The sequence below is a fragment of the Pteropus vampyrus genome, unplaced genomic scaffold (genome assembly GCF_000151845.1).
Source record: "Pteropus vampyrus isolate Shadow unplaced genomic scaffold, Pvam_2.0 Scaffold371, whole genome shotgun sequence".
NCBI lineage: Eukaryota > Metazoa > Chordata > Mammalia > Chiroptera > Pteropodidae > Pteropus > Pteropus vampyrus.
Genome location: NW_011889152.1, coordinates 440,796 through 447,691, shown reverse-complemented (window position 1 = coordinate 447,691; position 6,896 = coordinate 440,796).

The following is a 6,896-nucleotide window of genomic DNA, read 5'->3' as shown; positions in this document are numbered from 1 at the left end:
GGCGGTTCCTGAGAACCCCCGCGGAATTTCCTTTGGTTCCCAGGCGCCCTGGCCGCGGCCTCACCTGCCTGCTGCGGGCGCCCAGGCGAGGCCGGGGCAGGGGCGCCGAGGAGCCTGCACTCGCTACGCCCTCCCCTAGGGGGCGGGCTCCCCTCGGGCTGGCGGCGGCCGGGGCCTCCCCCCGCGCCTCTCCGTGAGTGGGAAGGCGACCCGCCCGCGGGGCAAAGGGCGCCTCTCGCTGCGGTGGGCGTGTGCGGAGGAGCCCGGCGCGCCCTGCTCTGGCGCACCCCTCCCCCTGCCCCTCGCTCTGGCGACGAGGCTGCTGCTCTTCCAGCCAGAAACAACCGGCCCCAGAGCGACTTTGAACCTTGGGAGACCCTGCACCCCCAGGAGTGAATTGTCTCGATGGTGGGGGGCCATCGTTTCCCAAACGGCACCGCGCTCGGCACCCCCCACTCCCGGCGAGAAGTCGACAGACAGGAGGAGCGTATAATGCACCTTTCAGCCGGGGTGTTTAAAGGGAATCTCCGGTCAAGAGCATCACCTGGCCTTTCATTCTGTTACCGGAGCCAACATGAAGCAAGCTGCTACCTGCAGATTCCCCCAGAGGGCCCGCAGGCCGCGTGTAGGAGTGAGTGCCCGCGGGCGTCTGAGATGGCAGCCGCACCAGCACAGCGGCTCTTCCCCACACGGAGGTTCACTGAAGAGTCAGTTCGGGACACGTGCCACCTCTCAGAGTGTCCCAACGCTTCCCTGGGTTGCTGACTGGGAAGGGGACTAAAATCCCAAAAAATATCCCAGGTAGGGGAAAGGGACCCAAGTCATCCGCCTTGAGAAAGGCAGAAGCTGGGCTGGAATATGTCTTGAGATTATAAATCGGTGGGGGTCCAGATCACGTTCAGTATTTCCTTGTCTTCCCGGCTCATACAGACACGGAAGGGAGAAGGAATATGGTGAGTGTAGCTGTGTGAGCGCACGGTTGATACTCGGCCTGAGTGGGCACACGCAGGCCAGGCGGCCCCCTCCCGTACACGTGGCTCTGGGCAGGGCCACTTCTCCAGCAGGCCCCTGGGGCTCAGTGCCAGGGCCCACAATACTTGTAGGGGCCCACGGAAATGTTGCAATTAAAAACACTGGTAAAGTATACATAACATAAAATTTACCATTTTAACCATTCTAAGTGCACAGTTCAGTGGCGTTAAGTGCGGCCGTCACCCCCGTCCATCCCCAGAACCTTCTCATCTTCCCAAACGGACACTCTGCCCATTGGCGGATGGCTCCCCATCCCTGTCCCTTCGGCCCCTGCCAACCACCCTTCTACTTTCTGTCTCTGTGAATTCCACTTCTCTAAGATCTTTACGTAAGTGGAATCGCGCCGTATTTGTCCTCTCGCGTCTGGTGTATTTCACTCAGCATAATGTCTTCGAGGTTCATCTATGTTGTCGCAGGTGTCGGAGGGTCCTTTTGAAAGGCCGAATAATATTCCATTATATGTCTACCTAATTTCTTTTCAAACCAGAAGTAAAAACCTTTGGGTCGAAGAAAGCGTTTTAATATATAATGTGAACGTGTTCATCTGTATACCAGCGCCGTCATAAACTAATTTTTAACACTTTTTTTTAAATAAAGGAAGGGGCCTACGAAGGCAGAAGTTAGAGTCCAGGGCCCAGGAAAGTTAGACTGTGACCCTGTGTCTGGGAGAAGTTTCAAGAGTGGCACCTCTGGGGACTCTCCTGGAGACTGAGGACCACCAGCTGCGGGCCGGGGACTAGTGGCCCTGGGCGTCCAGAACCTGCCCTGCCTATGTGCCCTGGTGCCTGTACGCATCCCTGGCTCCTTCTCCTCACTTTCGAATGCAGATTTCTGTCTGATGCAACGGGGGAAAAAAAAAAAACCCATAAGAGTAAAGGAAGCACCAGGAAATAAAAGCACAAGGCCCGCCTTCCTTTCCTTCCTGTATTTAAAGCTTTCCATCCTGCAGGGCTCAGACCGGCTCTGGCGCGATGGGTTTTCCCGGATGTCCGTCTGGCCTGTGTCAGCGAGTTGATTGCCTGCGATTTGACAGTAATGATAATAATGGGGTGGTTTTGTATTCTTTGACTCATTCGGATCGGAAGGTTCAGAAACGAACCCGTGCCCCCCCGCCCCCACCCCGCTGCTCGAAACTGGTGTTTTCTTCGATTCCAAAGAAACGGCAGAGTCTCATGGAAGAACATCCAGACCGAGAAATGGTCCTTCTCTCTCCGGATCTAGTGGTGATTATTAGTTTCCTTTCTCGGCTCGGAGACCGAGAACGTGTGCCATGGGAGCCGAGAAATATTGCACAGGACCCGAGAAATATTGCCGCAGACGCCTACGTGGGAGAGCGATTTTTCTGGGAATTCTGAAAAACAGCTACAACTGCTCTGTACGCTGAGAGTAGCTGGGAATCGCTCGTACCCACACCCTCGGCTGATGTGACTTTTCATCTCCTTCTCGGTTACCCACCGACAAAGGTCCCTTCCATCTACACCAAGCCCGACTTCTGCCTTCTTCCTCCAAACAGGCCCAGACACGTAGGCAGACAGACGGACGGACGCAGATGCAGTGCTGCGGGTGTCAGGCGATGGACCAAGGGTGCTTGGCCCCTGATCGCTTCCCACTTGCTTCTCAGCCTGACCCGGGGGGAGCCGCCCCTTGTCCTGGCAGAGATTACAAAGGAGCCCTGTGCTCCGAGGTGGGACTCCTGTGCGTCCTGGAGGACCCGTCCAGCTCTGTGTCACTTCTGGTTTTTGGAAAGGCAAGGCCGGCATTTGGAAGTTGGGTTGGGTGGGAGGAGCCCCCACCTTCCGCTCCTGTCATAGCCAAAATGCCTGGCTCTGCCCCCTCCCTTGGGGTCGTGCATCCCGGCGGGAGGGAGGGGAGGCTGCCTTTGAGACGAGGCAGCTGTGAAGGAGAGGTGCTCACAGCAGAGCCGGCTCCAGGTTGCCAAGGTGAACCTGTCAATAGAGTATTGAACAGGCTCCGGGACTGGCCATAATTGTCTGCTTCAAAACAGCCAGTGTCTGGGCGTCCTGGCCCGGCCCGAGCTGGCAGTGCTGTGTTGGAGCTGGCTCATACTGGCTTGCAAGAGCTGATGGCTACGTTTTCAGACGCAGACATTATTAAAAATCAAATGATCTAAATTTACGATTAAACAAGTTATATCAAGAACAAAGGTTATACGTGCTCGAAACTCATTTCTTCCTGACGAGTTCACTGCATTTTACTCTTACCTTGTTCTTGGGGTGATTTACATCTATTGTGTCTTTATGGTGGGAATATTGGACACGGGTGGCTACTGCAAATCTTGTCTCAATTCTGTGCTCAGTGACTTCATGCTGGAAGCTTGAAATTGCCACGGTGGGAGTATTTACACCACAGAATTTGGCAAACACTGCAAAGCATGGCTTGATTTATTGTTTTGTTGATCGTCCAGACTGAAGAATGTGATGGAAAAAATGTTAACGATGCAGATTGAACTTAAAGTGTGTCATGTCTGTCGTCGGTCCATGAACGGTGCAAAGAATTCAGGAAGGACTCTTCCCGTCTGAAAAAACTCTCTCTGAGGAAGTCGCTCGCATCGCTACTCGTAAGTGAAGTTCACACGCTCTGTCGCCATTCCCCTTCCGTGTGACTGGTCGGCTTCGGTGGTGACGCCAGCTAACGCCCTGTCGGAACGACGCCCGTTCATCGATGGCGGGCATAGGTGGCCTGTTGATCCAAGAAGTTGATCCAAAAAAGTTAACGGAAACATTCTGTGAATCAATTGGTTCTATGGCGCTTACAGTAAAGAAGATCGTATGTTTTATTGTAATGTCTAGATTGTCTGATACACGTCCCGTATATCGGTAAAATTTATAATACATACTGAATAAGTACATTTCAGTATATGTGTATGTATACATTTTCCCCAGATAAGGGTTTGCTAACGCTAAACGTTTACCAGCACCTCACACAGCACCAGCCCAGGGGAGGCATTTACATTATTGTAAAGAAATGAAATATGTTTAATGGAATGGGGCCTCGGGGACTAATTTAGCTCCATAGGTGGCCCTAAAGGAGGCAAGGAGATGGGAGGAGAGACCCAGGCCTGGGACACTAGGCAAGAGCCAGGGCACTGGGATGCCATAGGGGACCGCCAGTGGGCGTGGGCACAGGCTGGCCCTGGGCCTGCGGGCCCGTGCTGAGGGAAGCATGCAAGCCTGTGCCGGGGGACCAAGGCCTTGCGGGACAGCACCCCTGTGGCTTCTCTCCTCCCCACCCCGCGAGATGCTCCCAATGCGGGCCGCACGAATCCCCAGGATGCCAGACCCCTAAGGCATTGTCCTGAAGGCAGATGGCCCCAGGCCCCTGGACAAAGACCCTGCTACCCGCGGGGCTGCAGCTGCTGCCCTCCCTCTGCCCCCCCCCAGTTTGCCGGGGGACCTTGTGTCCCAGGCCTGATCGTGTCCACTCTTCCGGCCTCTGTGTGCTGAGCCCAAGGAGGCGCTGGTCCAACCCCAGCCTCGACCCTCTCTTACTGTTGAGAAAGAATTATCTTTCTGTTCTGTTTTGTTCTTTAATGTGTTCGCATTGAGTATGTGTTAGGGCGGGTGGTCCGAGGCGGCCTCACTGAGCCAGTTAGTTGCATGATGAGAGGGAGCCAGCCACGTGCAGATGGGGGGGGGGTGTCGTTCCAGGGAGAGGGGGCGGGGTGCGAAAGCCCTGAGCCAGGCATGGACCGCGTGTTTGAGGACCAGAAGGAAGGCAGGAGGTGGAGGCCGCGTGGGCGAGGAGCGGGAAGAGAGGCTCCAGGAGGAGGAAGGCAGCTTGCCCGAGCGGCTGTGACCAGAAGTCCTGACGTGATCCTGAGCGCTGCGGAGGCCTTCGGAGGTTTTCAGCAGGGGTGTGGGGGGCGGGGGGCGTCACGTGCTGGCTGGATAACGGGGTCAGGCCCAGACCCTGGGGACGCAGGGCGAGTTTCCAGGACTTGAGGAGGGGCCGGCAGGGTGAGCACTCTCTGGGGGCCCGGTGTGCACCTGGCCGCTTCTCAGAGGCATCTGAGGGGCACCGCTCACCCCTCTGAGCAGCGTGTATCCGAAGACTCGAGAGCTGAGAAGAGAGGGTCAGGACGTGGAAACGGACCCCGGGAGCCAGTCTACAGGGGGGTGCGTCCCGCCCCGTGCCTCGGTTTCCCCATCCTGAAAAAGAAGCTAATGATAAAATAGTTGGCAGTCACGAGGTTGCTGGACTGACAAGCAGAGCACTTGGCGCTGCCTGGCGGGACTGACGGCACACAAATTAGCTGTCACCGTCTTGTTTTTTTTTTTTTTTTCATGGTGGCTGTTAAGACAACCACCCAGGCAACCGAGCCCGGGCCAGAAGCCCTGGACGGGGGTGCCTGGGGCCACGGAAGCTGACTGAGCCTCCCCGTGTCCAGGAGGCCTGAGCTGCACACTTGGCCGTTCTCGGAGGAAGCAGGTGTCACGTGTGGGCCAGCTGAAGCCTCCCGAGCTCCAGAAGCCTCAGGTTTGGGGCTCCGTGGAGGCCTCGGGGCCTTCAGGGCTTGGGGCAAAGTGCTGCCACTGCTGTTATGTAGATGGCCCCTCAGTCCCTGCAGGCCACGATGGGTGACCCCTGGGTGCAAGTGGAAGCCCTCTGCCCTCAGCTCGGGTTGACCCCTCCTCTGGGTTGGCACGGCCCCAGGAAGTCCTTGGTGCTGGGCACGAGCCCGTCTTAGCCCTGGCAGCCCTGGGCAGAGCTGAACGTGGGGCCCTGGCAGGGCCTGGCAGTCACCCCTCTCTCAAAGCAGAGTCAGGACTTGGGGCGTCTGTGTACTCTATTTTGGGTCTTCTGTTCATTGTGTGTGACGAGGATCTTTTAACGTCAAGCCTAGTGCCAGCCTTGGACACATGGGGTGGCCTAGGTGGCTTGGTGGGGTGGTGCTGGGCTAATGCCCTGTCTGGGAGAGCAAGGCAGGGGGCGAAGAGAGGTGGACCAGGCGCCGTCCAGCTCCCACGAAGGCACCTGGCTGCGTGGGGACTGGGGACCCCCCGGGTCCTGTGCTGGGTGACTCTTCCATGACTGTGCGCACGCATGCTTATCTCCCCTGCCAGACTATAAATGTCTTCGGGGTCTCCTCCTGTCCCCAGCAGGCACTCGGGCGTGCCTGTGTCCAAAGGCATGCATAGAATGTGAAGTAAGCAGTGACGCGGACGAAGGGGGCCGAACTTTGGCTGGGCCCAAACACCTGTGTTGCGGGGTCATCCAGCTTGGGGCAGACGAGCAACGGAGGATGCTCGGTGTCACAGATGAGGCTCAGAGAGGCTGAAACACTTGCTCGGTGTCACTCAGCAGGTGGGACCAAAGGCTCCTGCCCCACCTGCCCTCTGGAGGGCGTTCCTAGTTAAGAGAGGGTCTAGGCGGCACGGCCCAGTAGAAAGAGGCTGCGAGCCTCATCTGCAATGTTGAATTTTCTGGTAGCCACGTTAAACGAGTAAAAAGAGCCCTTCCGTCATGTAAGCACACAGAGAAGACAGCAGTCAATGAACAAAAAAGTGTCCACGCCCCAGACATAGAATTGGCCAGGCCTTGATCTTGACGTTCCCAGCCCCTAGGACTGGGAGAGACGGTCATTTGTTAGAGCAGCCTGAACGATTCAGACACTGTAGACATTTCTTATCAGCGATATGCAATGTCTTCCTGATTAAAAACAATGTTCCAACGACAACAAAAAAAGTAAAAAGAAGCAGATAAAATTATTTTTGATAATATCTTTGATTAGCCCAGCATATCCAAAATATTTTCATTTTAACATGTGATCAGTGCAGAAACTATTAACAAGACATCCCTGTTGTTCTCGGTCTTGGACGTCCTGGACGGATCTGGCCCCGGGA